This window comes from Bubalus bubalis, chromosome 22 (genome assembly GCF_019923935.1).
Source record: "Bubalus bubalis isolate 160015118507 breed Murrah chromosome 22, NDDB_SH_1, whole genome shotgun sequence".
Lineage (NCBI taxonomy): Eukaryota > Metazoa > Chordata > Mammalia > Artiodactyla > Bovidae > Bubalus > Bubalus bubalis.
Genome location: NC_059178.1, coordinates 13,868,203 through 13,888,481, shown reverse-complemented (window position 1 = coordinate 13,888,481; position 20,279 = coordinate 13,868,203). Strand labels below are relative to the sequence as shown.

The following is a 20,279-nucleotide window of genomic DNA, read 5'->3' as shown; positions in this document are numbered from 1 at the left end:
TGCACAGGCTTAGTTGCTTCTCGGCGTGTGGGATCTTCCCTGACCAGGGATCAAACCTGTGTCTCCTGCATTTGCAGGCTGATTCTTTACCACTGAGCCACCAGGGAAGCCCCTAGAAACTTAGTCGGTACCCAAATAACTTTAGCATGATGACAATTCATGTATTTGTCAGAAAAATCATCTTAGCATCAAATGTGCTGCAATAAAGAATGTTCTGTTTGACATCCTTTCTCCAACCAGTGATAAACACTCTTGTCTAAGGTTAACTAAGGACTGCATTTTAGAGCTAATTCATCCTGGTGACCCTGACAAAGTTTTACTCTCTGTGTTTGAGTAAATTCTGATCATCTAGGAGAGTCATGTTGAGACTGAGGCAATCACTGGTACCACCAGACTCAACACTTGTAGGCCGGAATATTCTCTTCCCTGTTGTGTTGCTGACCATGTTTTCTGACCCAGAAATCGGGATGTGCATTTGAATATTTGAAATTAGGACTTCTCCCACCAGTGGTCTTGGATGTACATTGGGACTCTGGGGTCTCATTCTCAAATTTGTTGATGTGCTTATGCAGATTCAAAATTCCTTTTTTCTTTTTAGATAAAAATATTTGTCCTATCTTCAGAGCCTTCTGAGACCTACTTTCTCTCTCTATTTTACCCTCAACTATCTTAGCTCCTTGCAATTCTGCTCCCAGTACAATGTGTGTGTGGGTTTTCTATGCCACCAAGCATTCTGACACCAGCTGTGTATCCTACAATATAACTCAGTTCTGACTCTACCTATCTGGGGACAGCATCAGATCCCACAGGTTAAGGGCTCAGTCCCCCTACCCCAAGCTTCAGATGCTGTGCTTCTGACTGGCTTTCAGTGATCCTGCTCCTTGGGTCCTGTTAATTTGTTAGCAGCTCATGGACTCAGAGAAAGATTTTACTTGCTGAGTTTCAGAAACAGTCAGGTAGAAGAGACGTGAAGGGCAAAGTATGGGAGAGGGCTCAGAGTTCCCATGCCTTGCTGGAGTGCACACATCTCTGCAAATCTCCATATGTCCACCAACCTGGAAGCACTCTGAACCCCATCTTTTTGGGGGATATTATGGTGACTGCAGCCATGAAATTAAAAGACGCTTACTCCGTGGAAGGAAAGTTATGACCAACCTAGACAGCATATTCAAAAGCAGAGACATTACTTTGCCAACAAAGGTCTGTCTAGTCCAGGCTATGGTTTTTCCTGTGGTCATGTATGGATGTGACAGTTGGACCATGAAGAAAGCTGAGTGCCGAAGAATTGATGCTTTTGAACTGTGGTGTTGGAGAAGACTCTTGAGAGTCCCTTGGACTGCAAAGAGATCCAACCAGTCCATTCTAAAGGAGATCAGCCCTGGGATTTCTTTGGAAGGAATGATGCTAAAGCTGAAACTCCAGTACTTTGGCCACCTCATGCGAAGAGTTGACTCATTGGAAAAGACTCTGATGCTGGGAGGGATTGGGAGCAGGAGGAGAAGAGGACAACAGAGGATGAGATGGCTGGATGGCATCACCAACTCGATGGACGTGAGTTTGAGTGAACTCCGGGAGTTGGGGACAGGGAGGCCTGGCATGCTGCGATTCATGGGGTCGCAAAGAGTCGAACACGACTGAGCGACTGAACTGAACTGAACTGAGGAAGGCTTCATTACTTAGACATGCTTGATTAAATCATTGGCCATTGGCAGTTGATTCAACCTCCAGTCCCTCTCCCTGGAGGTCAGGGATGGGACAAAAATTTCCTACCCTCCAGTCACATGGTTGGTTCCCCTAGCAACCAGGTCCCATCCTTAAGTTTCCAAAAGCCACCTCATTAACATAAGCCTAGTTGTAGTAGAAGGCATTTGTTTTGAATATCAAAACACCTTTATAACTCTTATAAATTCCAAGCATTTTAGGAGCTCTGTATCAGGACTGGTTGAAGACCGAAAATATATTTTTTATTATAGGTCACATATCACATATATTTTTTAATATAACAATATTAAGTCTGGGGTCTGTATTCCTATCCTATCCCCGAAATCCTAACAAACAAAAGAATATTTTGCTGCGTTATCTTTAAGAGCAGATAGCTTTGTGGCCTGAGCAAATGATTGAAATTAAGAAGCCTAGTCTAGTTATTATTGCTGTGTAACAAACAATCCTGAAACTTAGTGCCTTAAACAACGTTAATCTTTTATTCCGCTCAGGAGCCTGCCACTTGGGCAGGGCTCAGTAGGTACAACTCACGTCTACTGCACGTGGTATTGGCTGGGATAGCTCTACCAAGGCTGGAAGATCCACTTCCAAGACGGCTTGTTTCTGAGGCTGGCGAGTTGTGTTGGCTTCACCTCTATGTGGGCTTCTCCACGGGGCCTCCTGGGCTTCTTCGAAGCATGGTGGCTAGCTTCCAAAGGGAACGTCCCAAGAAGCAGGAAGGAGAAGCTGCGATTTCCCAAAGGCTTGGTCTGGAAACCTGAGTGTCTCTTTCATGTACCATCTTTCCAACAGTTACCAAGGCCAGATTCAAGAGGAAGGGACATAAACCCTACTTCTTGGTGGGGGTTGGGGTCGCGGGGGGTGGTGGTGTCAGAGATTTGGGGTCCATGTTTTAAACCACAGGAGAGGAATGTCCTGCCTTCTCACAAACCCTCACTGAGGTTTAGAGTTCATCCTCTTGCAGTCTTTTATGGGGAAGTGAAAAAAGAAATGTCTATAAAACTTTGAATCGTTTAAACACAGTTATAGTTAATAAATGTCCCTTTTATATTGTAGCCCTTTAAAAAGTGCCTTCCCCTTGTCAGAGGTATGTGGGCGTCTTCATTTAATCAGTCACTCTCAGAACTGGCTGAAGTACAGGCATGTAGGCACTTGGCCTTGTGAGGTGGGAGGCGTCCCTGGGCAGGGCTTGCCATGGTTATTGGCCTTCCCGAAGCAGCTCTACGGTGGCAAGAGCCTGCGCTGGGCTACAGAGATGAATGGGAAGACGCCACGGCCCGTGCCCGTCCTCGGGGAGCCAGGGCTGTGTGGTGGACGGCCAGCAGTGCCCTCGCTGTCCCTTGTTCTCACCTCTGCTGCTGGTGAGACAGAATGAACCCATCCGCTCTGAATGTACGGTGGACTTCTCTTTCCTTCCTGGGGCTCTTGATTTTAGAGCGCGCCTTGGCCTGGAGAGAGCTGGGCTCCAGCTTTTTCAGATAGCTCCCCACTGTGTTCTCCCCATCTGTGAAATAGAGAGTTTGGTCCAGTCCAGGGGTCAGCAAACTACAGCCTGCAGACCAAGCTAGCCCGATGTCTGTTTTCCTAAGTGACATCTTATTGGAGCACACTCATCTTTTGCTTTAAGTATACCCGTGGTTGCCTTTTGCTGGTTGCAGCAAGACCCACATGGCCTGCAAAGCCTAAAATATTAACTCTCTGGCACTTGACAGAAAGTCTGTAGACCCCTGATATAAAAATAATAATTTTCAAACTTCATTTTAGCTATGCGGTTCTTTCTTCAAATAACTTTACCAATAAAACAGATCAATTTACCAAGAAATCAATTCATTTTACTGATTTACAATAAATCAGTTCCTCTAGTGCTTATGCCAGGTGCTCTACCAAGTCTTTCAAATTATCAACTGGTTTTCATTCTTATAAAAACCCTGTGAGATGGGTATTGTTACCATTCCAGTTTTAGAGATGAGAAAATTCAGACAGTTAACAGAGAGGTTATGTGGCTGCCTAGGGTCACACAGCGAATAAGTGGCAAAGGCAAGCTGCGAGTGTAGCAGTCTGGCTCCAGAGTTCACGGTCCTACCTGCTGCTCACTGGTGGCCTGATGTGCAGAGGGAGGCCGGATGACTAGATCTCATAGGGAGATGGTCAGCATCTTCCTCTCATCCTTTGGCTTCTCTCCCTGCAGCTGCCAGGACCCTGAGGACCAAATCTGATAACCCCTGGAGGCTGTCAGGTTAGCAAGTTAGTAGGATCCTTACCTTGATCGGGTTTCTCCAGGAAGAATCGATTCTGGTTGTTGGGAGCTCAAGTGGGCCTGTAACTGTGGAGAGCTCTGTTCCCTGGGAATGAAGACTCCTGACAAATGATCGTAATTATGCCTAATAAAAATGAGTGCTCAGAGACCAAAGTCCAACATTTCAGAACCATAACTGGAAGAAGGCATCTTTCAATTAATTGCAGTGCCCCCAAACAAATATTAAAACAAGTAAATCTACGTGGAGTCAGTTCTCTGGCCCAGAGTGATTTACCTCGGAACTGAGCCATAAAATTCTGCAAGGGCCGGCTTCCCACTCTGAATGTCACCTGCCTAGCTCCCTCCTACCAATAACCCTAAATCAAACCCGGGGAGTTAAAAGACGGGCGGCAGCATTTCTCAGAGAGGTGGGAGCCTGGGTCTGCAGAGGGGCCCTTGGGGGTCTTTCCTGTGTGCACAGTAGCTGTCTTGTCTGAGCCCACCTTCTTCCTAAGGGGCAGTCTTCAGGGAGGAAGTATAGCCTTCTCTGACCTTTGGAGCTGCAGAGGGGGAGGGTGACTCACTTTTATTGCCAGTGGGAAGCTGACCTTGACCTGGGGATAGTTTGAAGGTGATTGGGATCTTGGAGGAAATCTTAGTTTCAACCATGGTATCTATTCAGCATTCTCCCCGCCCCCGCGCCCCCCTCCTCCCCGGCCCCCACCACTGCCTTGTACAGAAGGGTCTCTCCTGAGGTTTTTGGTGTCCCTGCCTTTTCTCCTAGGTTTGTGCCTAGTGGGGCTTGGGACCCCCTAGGGTGTGTAGGGTGGGGTCTTTCTAGGTACTCCCCTATTGCTCAGAGCCCCTGGCTCTGCCTCCTCCCCCAGCCAGCACCCCATCTCCTCCTGCCCAACACCCTACCCTCCCCAATGATGAAATTATCTTCCTGGCAACCAGAAATCCCAGTGCCTTCTCAGAGATTTTCTGTTTGGAGAAAAGACTTTTTAAAAAGTCTTCCAGTTTCTTTTTGGCTGCTTTCAGGCCACACTTCACTGTCTCTCGGTTTATCCAGATCGGGGTTTTCTTTATCCTCAGAGCCAGCTTTTCATAAGTGCTCCCTCCCGCCAGCCCCTCTTCTTGCCTTCCTGCCTGTTTTAGGCATGCCTGGACTTGATGGTCCGGTGTCCCGCAGGTGAGAAGGTCCCAAAGCAGTAGGGGCTTTTGTAGGAGTAGGTGGGATCCCTGCTTTGCTCAGATGCTTTGCGGGCTGCCTGGAAGGGTAGCAGGGGCCTGTGGGTCTGGGGGTGGGACTGCCAGTGTGTGGGTGGAGGTCCTGCTAGGGTGGGGTTGCTGGGGCACAGATTTTCTGTTCGAGAAAAGGCTCCAGGCAGCTCCATATGCTGTGGACGACCCCTCCCCAGGCCTCAACGAAGGTCCCTACAGTCTGCCTCTAACTTATCCTGCAGAATATTTGACCCCATTCACCTCACAGTTAACCATCCCTGGGAAGCAGCAGGTAGTTCAGTGAGGCTGTTTCATTTGGAGGATATTTTGAAAACAGAAGCTTGGTTCTCAGGGAAGATACCTGACTAGTGTTTGTGGTTGTGTTTTTAATAATTTGCAAAATGTTACTGAAAATGTGGGGCCCCCATTGCATTGAAATACATTCAAAGTGAAGAATTATCTCCACCTCATCACTTCAGTGCTGTGTTGTTTTACATATTGTATCCTTTTCCCCCTTCAATAGCAATTGGTTGATTTGCAGCTCTGCCAAATAATTTTATATGCTTAATTAGCTTGGTTTTAAAGTTTATTTCGAGGTCCTATTTATTACAGACCTGTTTTCCACAGACCCTGAGCCCCACAGCTCTGTCATGTCCCAGCCTTCATCAGCAGCACCTTTTCCGAGGAGAGTACAGTTGGGTCTCTATCTGCGGCTTCTGTATCCTCGGATTCAACCAGCCTTTGATCCAGCATTCTACAGGATCCACCGTTGGTTGAGTCCCTGTATTCCCAGGGCTGGCTGTCAGGGTACTCGAGTATCTGCAGGTTTTGGTTTCCATTGGGGGTCATGGAACGCCTACCCCCACCCTCCATGGATATGACTGTATCCACTTTTAGCTCCCTAGGCGTGGGGTTTCCGTTACCCCCTCCTAAAGGAAACAGCTGAGAAATCATCAGAATCATCGTAGCCTTAAATAACACCGGTGGCAGCTCATTTGTGTCATGTTATGAATTTGCCAGGTGCTCTCTTGCCTCATAGATAACCTGAGAGATTAGCAGTCTCACAACAGGACTTGGCAGCTGACACCAGGACCAGAGGCCCTGTGCTCTCATTCTTAATCTTATGTCCTTTCCACCACGCTATGGAACCAGCCATAGACACCGGGAACAGACTGCTATGCTTTAGTTAACCTTCATCTGTAAATGGGGTCATAATAACACTCATTTCTTGGGGCCACTAGGAGGCTAAAGGGGGCTGTCACATGTGCTTTAGGAAGGTGCCTGGTGACAGTACATGTGAGCTCCTAGGAATGGTAGCAACCCTCCCTTACGTGCTGGACACTGTGGGAAACAGACTGATCACCTGGCCATCCAGAAATACAGGTAACACCCATGCCTAGATAAGCATCACTTATCTTCCCAACCGTGGGAAGGTTGGGCCCGCGGCTATCTGGCTGGCCCGCACCACTATCCTTTTGAAGTGGTGGCCTTTCCTTTGCCAGGGCTGTTGACCAGGAGGCCACCTGTAGAGCTGAACCTTCAGTTGGGGGTCTTGGCATGTTGGTGGGCTTTTTAAAGATTTGTTTACTTACCTATTTATGGCTGCGCAAGGGCTTTATCCAGTTGCGGTGAGCGGGGGCTACTTTCCAGTTGCGATACACGGGCTTCTCGCTGCAGTAGCTTTTGTTGTGGGGCTTTAGGAAAGCAGGCCTTCGGTAGTTGCAGCTCACAGGCTTAGTCGTCCCTCAGCATGTGGGTTCTTCCCAGACCAGGGATCGAACTTGTGTCTCCTGCATTGGCAGGTGAATTCTTTACCACTGGGCCACCAGGGAGGCCCTCGGTGGGCTTTTTAACAGAGCAGCAGAAGTTTCCAGCCTGTTTGACAGACCAAGGCTGTGGTCACTGGGCATTCTGGCTCCCAGCCGAACCTCACTCCTTACCTCCTCAGTGTCACCATGTGTATGCACACACGCAGAAGGATAGAACCATCAATAGGGTGAGTGTGTGGTGTGTAAAGGAAGGCGTTCATTCACTCAGCCAGTATGTATTAATACTACCATGTGCCAGGCCCCAGCAGCTAGCTGCGGGTGTAGCCGTGAGTGGAACAGAGCCTCATGGAGCTTTCTGGCCACTGACAAGGACCCAAGTGCGTGCTCTGAAGGGAAATGAAGCAGGGCCAGGAGCTGGAGGATGGCTCAGCTGGTAAAGAACCCGCAGGCAATGTGGGAGATCTGGGTTTGATCCCTGGGTTGGGAAGATCCCCTGGAGAAGGGAAAGGCTACCCACTCCAGTATTCTGGCCTGGAGAATTCCATGGACTGTACAGTCAATGGGGTCGCAAAGAGTCGGACACCACTGAGTGACTTTCACTCACTCACTTAGGAGCTGGAGGAGCTGGGAGGGGAGTGTGACTCGAGTGGTAAGGACAGAGTCCTGAAGGGGAGTTTATGGAGGAGTGATCAGTTTGAGGAGCAGCAGGAGGCCATGGGGTGGAGGGGAGTGGGGGTGGGGTGAGGGGCTCCAGGTCATCTGGCAGCAGTGTCCTGGGGCAGATCTGGACTTGGGCTCAGGAAGCCTTGGGAAGGCATGCTCTGAGATCATTACCCACAGAGAGGAGAAGCTTTCATACCCGGCACAGGGCTGGGGATTCAGAACCTCCAGCATCTCCTGCAGGTGTGCCTCTGCAGGTTTCTCCTGCATCATTCCCTTCAGGGATGCGCCCCCCACTCAGGGACAGTCCAGTGATCTCCTAGGGCGTGTGTACCCCTCCGTCCCCTGTGCCGGGGTGCAGTCTCAATCCCAGCAGAGGGGCTGCCTAGTGTATGCTTTGGCAGAATTCCTCTCCTGACGATGAGCCTCCAGGACCCATCCAGGATTCCTCTTTGCACCCCTCTCAGAGGACGGCACGCCCTAGGCCTCCCCAAAGCTGGTACGGAGGAGAAAGGATGTAAAACTCAAGATTAGGTCCTGTGTTTGGTCGGCACCTTGGGGGAGGGGAAAGAGTTGAGATTTTCCCAGCCAAGATGAGCTAGTTGCTTGTGGGGACTTTGCTCACAAGGTTGGGGGGCTAGGTGGGGGATGGGTCCAGCCACTGCCCCGGGGGGACATCCTTCCCTGGGGGCTGCCACCCCTTCCACTGCTCAGTCTGCTCGGCGACAGCTGGGACAGCACCTGCTGCCTCGGGGGCCAGCCTCTTTCCCTTAAATGCCTCTGAGAAGAATTCCCCTTTGGGGTGGGGTTCTGGTTCTTTCCAATCCCAGAAAAAAAAGAAAGCTCTGGAAAGACTGCAGAAACCCCCTAAGGACAGCTCTGGAAAGATGACAAGAGAGGGACCTGGGGAAGGGATAGATGCTGGTGGAGTTGTGTCTAAAGGACAGTGCTTCCTGGACACTCCTCTATTTGGCTTACCAACCCCCACAGCCAGCAGCCTGCCTCACTCAGGCCTGGCTGAGAGTCTGAGATTTGGATTTTCATTCAATTATTCAAATTTTTAAAAATCTAAAGTGACTAGTAAAAGAATATTAATACTATTCTTGTTTATTCAACAAATTTATTAAAAAGTTGTTTTTTTTTTTGAGCAGCATCTATGTGCCAGGCAATTTTCTAGGTGCTGGGAATATAGCAAGTGAAGAAAACAGACACGTCCTTGCACTTGAAGGTCTAGTCCTACAACAGGAGGTCATCTTTAAAGAAAGACCTCTCAGATCTTTAAATAGTAGCTCATGGAGTTACGTAGGCATTGGTTTAAGGACCGCTGGCTTTGTGCCAGAGAGGCTGGAGAGGGGTGTGGTTGGGATGTCCAGGGACAGAGGGAACCAGGACGTTTGTCCCTAAAGGCCAGCTGGGCAGAGGGGACTTCCAGCACTCCTTTGATGCGGCAGAAGTCAGGGAAGAATGGGATTCTGTTTATGAAGTTGAGCTTGTAAATATTAATAGCGCTTTCTGCACATGTTTATATTGCAGAGGTAATTTTATCTCTGACTGATCTTTTCTTTGTGCCCAGGTACATGGAGCTTGTGGGAAGATGTGCTCCTTGCCCTAGAGACTACCATGGTTAAGCAATTTGCAAGTGAAACAAAGACTGTTCAGGGTCGTTTCATATGGCTGGGCCTGAGAGCCCAGGTGGAAAGAGCTCAGAGAAGTCTGGGAAGGCTTTCTGGAGGAGGTGGCTCCTAGCTAGTCAGAAAGAAGCGGGGAGAGTGTCCTCAGAGGTGTGGTAACATGTGAGCGTGGCTGGTCTGTCACAGTGGAATTGGCAGTCAGGGAGAGAGAGTTAGACGGTGCAGGCCGTGGGGGCTTCACTGGCAGCTGGTGAAGGTTTTGCAGCAGATAAGTAGTCTGGTAATGGCAAGAGTTGAGGATGTCTGATGGTGGGAGGGAGCTGGGAGCAGACAAATGTTAAGTCCAGAGAAGGGGTTCCTTCTCCATCAAGTCATGGCAGGCTATGGATAAATCACTGTCTGTGCCTCAGTTTACCTCATCTGTAAAATGAAAGTAAGATTTCTAATTCTGGTTATTTCACAGATTTGTTGGGAGTCTCAATTTTACGAATATGTGTGACAATGCTTTTTTTTTTTTTAAGAGTGAAGTGTTAAATCAAGAGAAAAAGAAAAAAAAATCCAGGATCTTGGTGCCAGGATCTCCTTCTTTCTTTGGCTTCCTGTCTAGGAGACAGCATGAAGTGAGAGAGAAAAAATCTCATTTTCTTGTGGGTGAGGGATGTGGTCCAGGTGTCAGAGAACCAAGGAGGGGCATGTGAGCCCAGAGCATTTACATTTAATGCCCCCACGCCCACTGAGGTAGGGGGCCTGGGGGCCCTGAGCCAGGGCTTCGAGCCCGCCCAGGGTCACGCAGCTCAGCAGTGGGGCAGCCTGTCGGCGGGGACTCTCCTCCGCGAGTCTTCTCAGAGAAGACTCTGTTACATGGCTGCCGTAACACAGTGCCACCGTCGAGGGGTTTACACAGGACAGGTTCATTTTCTTATGACTCTGGAGGCCGGGAATCCAGGAGCAAAGACTGGTTTCTCCTGAGGCCTCTCTCCTTGGCGTGGGGATGGCTGCTTCTCACTGTGTGCTCACACTGTGTTCCCTGCGTGTGTCTGTGTCCTGATCTCTTCTTCTTGTAAGGACACCAGTTGTGTTGGACGAAAGCCCACCCTAATGACCTCACTTTACCTTAATCACCTCTTTTAAAGGTACCGCCTCCAAAGGCAGTCACATTCTGAGGAACTGGGTGTTTGGACATCAGCATATGAATTTGGGGGAAGGGGCACAATTCAGCCCTTCATACATATATATATATTTTTTTCTTTTCCAAGAATTTCCAGAGTGTGCACAGTTTTAAGTGGAAAGGCACACTCCTGGAGGAGAAAGGGATTGAGAGTTGAAAATTCCCGGGAGCTTTTAGAGACCTGATTTTGGGGGACATGGGCACCATTGAGCACTGTTACAAAGCAAACATAGATAAGTAAATGATTTGGTGCGCCTGGAAAACTTGAATTAGATTCATCTATGTAAACTTCATAAACAACACCCCCCTAAATTTCAAAAAAGTGCAATTAACTTGCTTATGCAAAACTTCATAATAGGTTTCCTTTAAATCCTCAACCTCACTGGTATACTTAAAAAGTGATTTAACACCATGTGATTAAAGTACTACGTTTGCAGAGCGTAGCCATTAGAGGCAGGGAGACAGCCTGTAATTAAAATTGTGCTGAATCTTTCTCTCCCAAAGACCAGTTCAGTTTACAGCAGTTGACGATCAGCTGAAAAGCACCAGTGGGTCTCCTGTGCCTTCAGCTCTAGGAGAGCAAGTGCAGGGATCCAACCAGGCTTGGGGGCAGGAGGGCAACACCGACCACTCGGCTCCCGCCTGGTACCTGGATGTCTCCCCTACTGTCCTAGCGGCCAGCCTTGAGTCTGTACTGGCAGCCACCTGACCTCATGCTTGACCTCTGTCTCTTGGGGGCTGTGATTCTGGACCCTGGTTAGTGAGAGGGCCAGGAGACATAGGTCAGTGAATGGTGAGTATTATCCAAGCCTGATGTTAGCGATTTCCACCTGCAAACATTCACTCTTACCAAAGCTGCAGATGTGGCCAAGTTGACTAACTCCCAGCCCTCCCCGTAAATGGAGCCCATTCCCCAGAAATAGGAGAGGAAGCCATGAGGCCCCTCCCCACCCCGCAGGGAGGAGGAGAGCACATGTAACCAGAGCACGTGTGACTGATCGTCTGCAGGGAACCGTGTCATGATTGTTACAGCTTACAAGCTGACCATTACTGGGAGGAAGAACACTTGTCTCCCTGGGCCGAGGAGACTGGACTTTAATAAAGTCAGTTGCTCGTTGGGTATGAGATTCTGTCCTTCCATCATAAATATTTATTAAGAACCTACTGCATGCCAGAACTGGGCTTTGCACAGAGGGGCATGTGGCAGTCTCCTCTGGCCGGAGAGCCTTCAAGAGCAATTCTAGAAGTTGAGTACTTTGTCCTTGCCCTGAAGGGTTGCACAGACTAGTGGGGAGCCAGATGTTTACACACACAGTGGAGGGAGATGCCCAGGGCACCGTGCGAGGCCTTGGAGGGGTGCCTGGCCCGTCCCGGAGTCAGGGAAGGCTCCTAATGGGAGTGGTGAATAAACTAAGAGGTACATTAAAGGATGCAGGGGAGTGGGTTTGGCCAAGGAGTGGGGCAGGAATGTTGAAGACAGAAGGAACATTATATGTAAAGGCCTGGTGTTGCATGGGTGGAGTCTTCTAAGGATACAGACTTGGAGGAGAGTGCAGGGAAGTGAGGATTGGGGCTTGAGTTGATCAGAGGCCAGGGTGTGAAGGCTCCAGATGGAGATGAGCCAGACTTTGCCCCACGTGTTTGAGATGCACTTTGGGGCAAGAGATCTGGTCCAGGTGCCTTGGGCTCAAGGGACCACAGTGCTGGGCAGTCTGGACAGAGCCTACACTTAGCCCCACTCCCCTGCCCCCGTACCTGGTGCCCTGAGGGCCCATTCAGGCCCCTGATTGGCATTCAGGTTGGAGGATTTGTTCTTTAATTCTGCTGTGAGGTTTGGATGGCCTCCTTTCATTCACACTGAGTTGCCTGGCTCTTTCCTGGACTGTGGTGCCTCCATGTCCCTTCACACCAGTGCAGATCTCTTCAGAGCCTGGCAGCCTTTGTTGTTTAGGGAGTGTGCTAAATACATCGCTTCAGTCACGTCTGACTCTTTTCAACCCTATGGACTGTAGCCCGCCAGGCTCCTCTGTCTGTGGGATTCTCCAGGCAAGAATACTGGGGTGGGTTGCCATGCCCTTCTCCAGGGAATCTTCCCCCACCCAGGGATCGAACCTGCATCTCCTGGTGCTCTTGTGCTGCAGGCAGATTCTTTACCGCTGAGCCACTGAGGTATGCACATTTTTTACGGTAAAGTGAAAGTGAAAGTCACTCAGTGGTGGCTGACGCTTTCCAACTCTGTATAGTCTATGGAATTCTCCAGGCCAGAATACTGGAGTGGGTAGCCTTTCCCTTCTCCAGGGGATCTTCCCAACCCAGGGATCAAACCAGGTCTCCCACATTGAAGGCGGTTTCTTTACCAGCTGAGCCACAAGGAAAGCCCAAGAATACTGTAGTGGGTGGCCTATCCCTTATCCAGGGGATCTTCCCGACCCAAGAATCGAACCCAGGTCTCCTGCATTGCAGGCAGATTCTTAACCAACTGAGTTATCAGTTCAGTTCAGTCACTCAGTCATATCTGACTCCTTGCGACCCCATGGACTGCAGCGTGCCAGGCCTCCCTGTCCATCACCAACTCCCTGAGTTTACTCAAACTCAAGTCCATTGAGTTGGGGATGCCATGCAACCATCTCAACTTCTGTCATCCCCTTTTCCTCCCACCTTCAGTCTTTCCCAGCATCATGGTCTTTTCCAATGAGTCTTTTCCAATTGTGTGGTTCTTCTCATCAGGTGGCCGAAGTATTGGAGTTTCAGCTTCAACATCAGTCCTTCCAATGAATATTCACGACTGATTTCCTTTAGGATGGACTGGTTGTATCTCCTTGCAGTCCAAGGGACTCTCAAGAGTCTTCTCCAACACCACAGTTCAAAAGCATCAATTCTTCGGCGCTCAGCTTTCCTTATAGTCCAACTCGCACATCCATACATGTTTTATGATGTAATTGGGGACAAAACGAGCTTATATTCTAGTGGAGGGGGCAGGTACGAATAAATAAGTAAAAACAAAATCCCTTTTGAAAAGCAAAAAGGGGAGGGAATAAATCAATTCAAAAGCATCAGTTCTTTGGTGCTCAGCTTTCTTTATAGTCCGACTCTCACATCCATACATGATTACTGGAAAAACTGTAGCTTTGACTAGAAGGACATTTGTTGGCAAAGTAATGTTTCTGCTTTTTAATATGCTGTCTAGGTTGGTCATAACTTTTCTTCCAAGGAGCAAGCGTCTTTTAATTTCATGGCTGCAGTCACCATAGTGATTTTTGAGCCCCCCAAAATAAAGTCTGTCACTGTTTCCGCATCTATTTTCCATGAAGTGATGGGACTGGGTGGCATGATCTTAGTTTTCTGAATGTTGAGTTTTAAGCCAACTTTTTCACTCTTCTCTTTGACTTTCATCAAGAGGCTCTTTAGTTCTTCTTTGCTTTCTGCCATAAGGGTGGTGTCATCTGCGTATCTGAGGTTATTGATATTTCTCCCAGCAGTCTTGATTCCAGCTTGTGCTTCCTCCAGCCCAGCATTTCTCATAATGTACTCTGCGTGTAAGTTAAATAATCAGGGTGACAATATACAGCCTTGACATACTCCTTTCCCGATTTGGAACCAGTCTGTTGTTCCATGCCCAGTTCTAACTGTTGCTTCTTGACCTGCATACAGATTTCTCAAGAGGCAAGTCAAGTGGTCTGGTGTTCCCATCTCTTTCAGAATTTTCCACAGTTGATTGTGATCCACATAGTCAAAGGCTTTGGCATAGTCAATAAAGCAGAAGTAGATGTTTTTCTGGAACTCTCTTGCTTTTTCGATGATCCAGCGGATGTCGGCAATTTGATCTCTGGTTCCTGTGCCTTTTCTAAATCCAGCTTGAGCATCTGGAAGTTCACAGTTCATGTACTGTTGAAGCCTGGCTTGGAGTATTTTGAACATTACTTTACTAGTGTGTGAGATGACTGCAATTGTGTGGTAATTTTAGCATCCTTTGGCATTGCTTTTCTTTGGGATTGGAATGAAAACTCACCTTCCAGTCCTGTGGCCACTGCTGAGTTTTCCAAATTTGCTGGCATGTTGAGTGCAGCACTTTCACAGCATCATCTTTTAGGATTTGAAATAGCCCCAAAATACCGACTTGTCCTGGAAATTCCGGGGATCGAACCCAGGGCCTCATACATGCAAAACATGCAGTCTAAGTCAAAGGAACCTGCCCATGAGTGTTGGTTAGTAACAGACACCAGAAATAGCCAGGGCTTTATTTATCTCTGTATGTCTCTCTTGCCTCAAAGAGGCCTGGAGGTAGGCTGGCCAGAGCTAGTATGCTGATTCTATGGGCCTTAGGCCACTTCTGTCTTTTTTTAACACTAGCCTCTGTATTTGGCATTTTTATTCAAGGTCACCTCATGGTCCAACAAGGTTCCTGAAGTACCAGCCATCACCCAGGGTCATTCTGGAAAGGAGGAGGAGGAACTGGAATCAGTTTTCATTGATCACCCCTGTCTGCAAGGGAGCCTGGGAAATGCAGTTTTTCAGCTGAGCACTTACCCAAGGTTCTGTTAGTGAGGATGAATGGGGGAATGGTTGTTGATTAAGCAGGTAGCAACCTCTGCCATGGCATGTTGTAACAGTGAGCCAAGGAGGACAAACAGCTCCCCGAGGGCGTGCCTCTGTGTTCCGTACCATCTGTCTGGCACCCAGCACCCTGTGGCACAAAAGGAGATGCTGCTGACAGGGCAGATGAATGAAAGGAGACACGGGAAACTCCACTTCTGAGCAGCGGTCAATAAACCCACAGGACCAAGCATCTCAGAGAATAGCAGAACCAGGGACTGGAGGCCTAGCCCCACTTAGGACTTGGACAAGCCATTTACTTTTTCAAGCCTCAGTTTCTCCCTCTTCAGAAAGTGGAATGATTCTACTTCGAAAGATTAGTGACAGGGATGAAACGAGTCAGTATACAGAACTAAATGGAGGTTTGTGGTGGTGATCTGCAGCTTGTTTAGCTTCTCAGATGCTTCTCCTCCCTCTAGGTAAAGTCTAGAAGATGAAATTACTTTGCTGAGCTGAATTACATATACTGACTTCTCTTCTCATAGAGTCTACCCCACCCACCTAAGCCACAGGAATCATAATATCCCCTTGTGTTTCCAGACATCTTTATTATGAGGAACTCAAAACCTTGATTATCTCTGGACCATCTAATATTCCAACATATAGGGAGGGGCAAGAATTACTATTTATATCTGGAAAACGGGGAAGTAACCCACCTGGGATCAGAGCTGCAGCTAAAACCCAGAGCTCTTTCTCCTGAGATAGTATAGTAGTATTTACAAACTTTTCTTTTCTTTTCTTTCTTTCTTTCTTTTTTTTTTTTTTTTGCTGCATGGCTTACAGGATCTTAGTTCCCCAACCAGGGATGGAACGTGGGCCCTCGGAAGTGAAAGCACCAAGTCCTAACCAATGGCTTGGCAGGGAGTTCTCCAGATCTTTTGGCTTAGATGGTAAAAAATTTGCCAGCAGTGTGGGAGATCTGGGTTCAGTCCCTGCATTGGGACGATTCCCCTGGAGAAGGAAATGGCAATCCACTCCAGTATTCTTGCATGGAGAATTCCATGGACAGAGGAGCCTGGCGGACTACAGTCCATGGGGTCACAAAGAGTTGGGCATGAATGAGCAACTAAATTTTTTTCACTTTGTTTTTAAAGCAACAGATGCAGCTCTTCAAAATTGGGGACCTAGTACACAAAACAGGAAACAATGCCATTGGCTGCCCCGGCTTACAAGTCACCTCCCTGAAAAGTGCCCCTAACAGCCCCCAGGACCCCTTGGTGGGCTGTCCTTGGTCCTTCAGGAAGCATCCACTCTGCAGCTGCCCAGTGCTCCATGGGTTTTGAGTGCTCTGGGCAGACACAGGGAGTAGAAGCCCAAGCCCTCCCCTTGGTTGGGGAGATGAGCGATTTGGTCAGCATGTGACAGATGTCATCACACCTTGGCTTGGTTCCAGCCTGGGGTGGAGACCCTCATGGTCCAGAGTCATCACCCATTCTCCAAATGCTTTACCCTAAAGAGGTTCTCAAGTCGTTCTTTCATGCTTGAAAGAATTATAAATTGTGTGGTATAATCACATACCCCTAATATACGTAATTACAACTTATTATCCATTTTTCCTTTCATATTTTTGAATGCTTTCTTATTGTATTCTTGCCAGGCTGCCTAACTTTTTAATGAATCTACCCTTGTATGCTCATCCTGCCTTTTTGGGGGTTCACATTCATTATCTAATAGAAATTTAAGTTAAAAATTTTGTTTGAAGAAATAATAGTTAAAAAATAAAGTCAAAATAAAAAGGTATGCTTTGACAACAACCCCAATGTCCATCAACCAATCTGTGGATAAACAAGATGCGGTGTATCCATACAATAGAATATTATTTAGCCATAAAAAAGGAAAGAAGCACTGATATATGCTACAATTTGGACTAATCTTGAAGACATGCTAAGTGAAAGAAGTCAAACTCAAAAGTCACGTATTATATGATTCCATTTATATGAAGCATACAGAAGAGGTAAATCCATGGCGACAGAATGAAGGTTGGTGTTTGGCAAGGGTGGGGAGGTTGGGGGAATAAAGGGTAATTGCTTAATGGGCACAGGGTTTTCTTCTGGTGTGATGGAAATGTTTTGGAAGTAAGTAGAGGTGGCAGTTACAGAACAGTGTGAACGTAATAAATGCCCCTGACTTGTACAGTTTACGATGTCTGAAATGGTTAATTTCATGCTATGTGAATTTCATCTTAAGAATTGAAAGAAAAAAAGATAATCTGTGAAGTATGGAAATACTGTTTTCACATTGTCTCCATCCATTTGTCCCTTCCTTCTTGTCTTCTTATTTCCTTGCTGGAGGTAACAATTTTTGAAGAAAATTTTTGTTATTAAAAATTCCAAAAGATGTAAAAGTAGACAGAATTGCATTAATATCATGAATTACTGTACCTACCATCCAGCCTCCTCAGTTCTCATCTCACAGCTATGCTTGATTCTTTTCTGTTGTTCATTCATCTGTCTCTGGATTATTTGAAGCAAATCCCAGACACTTAATTAATCAATATGTATCATATACATCAGTAAATTAAAAAAGCATAACCGTAATCTGTATCACTTTCAATAGTATTTTGTTTTCCTTTCATTTTTTCCATGCACTCCAAAAAATACATTCTGATTTTTCCCCACTTTCTTACATCAAAGGGACCATCCTGGAGTTCCATTCTGTACCTGTTTCCTTCACCTTACGGAAAACACTGTGTAGATCTTTCCTGTGAATCGGTGCACAGGGATCTTCCTTGTTTTTTCTGTAATGTGACTGTATATTAGTTTATTCACCCAATCCCCTGTTTCTAGTAATTTTCAGTCTTTTCCTTCAGATAGTGTGAGCAGGACCCTGCAGATCAAGCGGTCAAAGGCAAATCATATTTGGCTCACTGTCTTGAGAAGCCTGGAGTAGGCAGATTCTTCAGAGAAACAGAACCGTTAGAGAGAGTGAGGGAGAGAGAACTCTCCTGGGACTAGCTTGAGCTTCCCTCCAACATGGTGGTCTCAGTGGACGTGGCCTTGTTTCAAGGTGGCTGCTTTCCCTCAGAGCACAGAAGTGAAGGCCTCCAGTCTTAGGCCCAGAAAGAGCATAATGTTCCTGCTGCTGCATTGCTGATCATCCGGTAGCGCACTGTGAAGTGTGGACACGTCCATCCCTATAGGCAACGTAGTGGAATCTCTGGATGCTCAGTAAATATTAGCTGTTTCATTAGAGCAGTGGACTATCTTGAGATCTGCCTCTTGGCATAACTTCCTGTGTGACTTAGCCCAAGACCTACGCCTTCTCTGGATCTCTAAATGGGGATGATGGAAACAGTGCTGCCAGGTCCAGGTCCGGATGAGATAAGACAATAACAGCTATGAATGGTGTTGGCAGCTGGGTGTGGCAGGGTTTTGGGGACCTCCCTTTCTGGAGTTCCCTCCCTCAGAAATGGGTCCTGCCTCTGCTGCAAGGGGCAGAATCTAGGGGTGAAGGAGGTAGGTCCTGGTGCCTCCTCCTGAGACATCCAAGCAGGTCACTGGGCAGGTGGGCGGGTAGGGTTTGAGTCTGTGAGGGACAAGGGGCAAGCTTGCTGCTTTTGTTTAGATCCATCAGCGGCGTCATGCGTTTTACATCTTTTCTCATGGACCCTCATTGCAGTTCTGTAAGGCAGTGACTCTTTTGCCCCTTGGAGAGTTGTCCCCATGGTGACGGAGCTGAGGGACAGCCAGAATTCCAGTTTAGGCCCTCGGGGCTCCAAACCCCATGCCCTTTGCCCACAAAGCTGGCTGGGAAGAGAGATGCTTGGCAGAATACCAGAATTTTCCTTACTGTGAACACTGTTGCCTCTAATTAGATTAATTTTCACTTTTCTTTTGCCTTGGAGGGGGTTGATGATGCAGCGGGGTTACAGCACTGCTCTGTGAGCAGAGGTGTGAATGCTGGTGTGAGATCCTCCGGGCCGAGAAGCAGTCAGCTCTGTGTTTACTTTCCCTCCCCGAGCCCCGTGGAGGAGCCCCGCCTCACCCACAGCGGGGCAGGCATGGCTGATGGACGCCCAGCCTCTTGGTCGGGCTCTCCTCCTCTGGAATGTGGGGACTGTTAGAAATGTTCCCTGCCTGGCATGCGTCTAGAAACGCTGCCCTGAGCACGGGTCTGTGCTGGGTTGTGGCCCCAGCCCCAAGCCCTGGTTAATCCGGGGTAAATAAAGCACCCACTTATGTAGTCTCCTCTCTCCAAGGTAAACTGTGGAAGTCAGGGCTTTTGCCTGGATTAAGGCCTTAGCAAATGAGAGTGCTTTTCCAATCCCAATCTTGCTTTTTCACAAGGGACCGACAACAAACATTTATGGAGGGCCCAGGGCGTGTGCCAGGAGGGCCTGCGCTGGACAAATGTGTGTGTGGTGGAACTGAGCCTCAGACAGGACTCACTGGTGAATACTTCCAGCCTGTGGACTGTCCCTCCCTGACCTTGGAGAGCAGGGCCAGCACACAGGGTGCCCAGGTGTTGCCCGCCTGCCCTGGCACCAGAGGGTGCTAAGGAGTGGGCCTGCATTCTGGGAGCTGTGGGCATGCGGTCACTCACTCCAAGGCTGCTCCAGGGCAGTGCTGACCTTTGGAAGGGCAAACAAGTGGCCTCTGGGGCTTTGCCAGGCCACCCGCCAGCCCAGGAAAGACACACTTCATACAGCTTGGTGTTTTCCCCTTCTCCTTGGGCCTGACCATCTCTACCGGGAAACCAGAAAGGTATAGCATCTTACAGTACCTGGGGTGGTGTCAGGCCTGCCGGTACCTTACGGCCCTTTCCTGGGACCAGCCTGTCCGTTCATCTGCGGACCTTTGCCCATTCCCCTGCGTCGCTCCGGCATCCTCCCCTGGGGCTCAGTCCGCACCCCTCTCGCTTTCTGAGTTCTCTCTCCATGCAGTTCTGTCCTTCAGCCAACACAAACACCAGAACAAGGAGGTGAAAAGCCACCTCGAACGGAGGCTCTGCTCGTTTCCAGATTCACATGCCAGCGGAGGCATAACCGTTTAATCGCTGACACTGTCTCCAGTAAGACCACATAAACCCAGTCCTGTGGAGGCCTTAGGTACAGGATTTGATGCGAACAAAGGCAACAGGCCACAGGTAGGATTGGGGCTGCTCAGATGCACCTTTTACATACTTCTGCTTAGACTCTGATTCTCTCTTCTTCGTAAGCTTTGGTGCTGGGGGATTTCAGGGCTTGTCTTGTGTGTGGTTTTGGTTTCTGCCTTCCTCCATCCCGGAGCTAAATAGTCCTAACAGGTTGAAATTGCTGATTATTCTTAAAACCTTGA

At 48.2% G+C, this 20,279-nt stretch overlaps 1 protein-coding gene and 1 long non-coding RNA gene across 2 annotated transcripts in view; one reads left to right on the top strand and one right to left on the bottom strand.

Moving 5' to 3' along the window:
* The window catches only part of CTIF (cap binding complex dependent translation initiation factor), a gene marked incomplete in the record, with an annotated part of 281,742 nt that overhangs the window by 13,311 nt on the left and 248,152 nt on the right, over positions 1–20,279 (top strand).
* Positions 14,465–19,851, bottom strand: LOC123331179. Its single transcript, XR_006547693.2, has 3 exons — positions 19,726–19,851; positions 14,938–15,094; positions 14,465–14,842 (listed from the first exon to the last, which is right to left on the bottom strand). It is a non-coding gene; the product is annotated as an uncharacterized LOC123331179 (long non-coding RNA).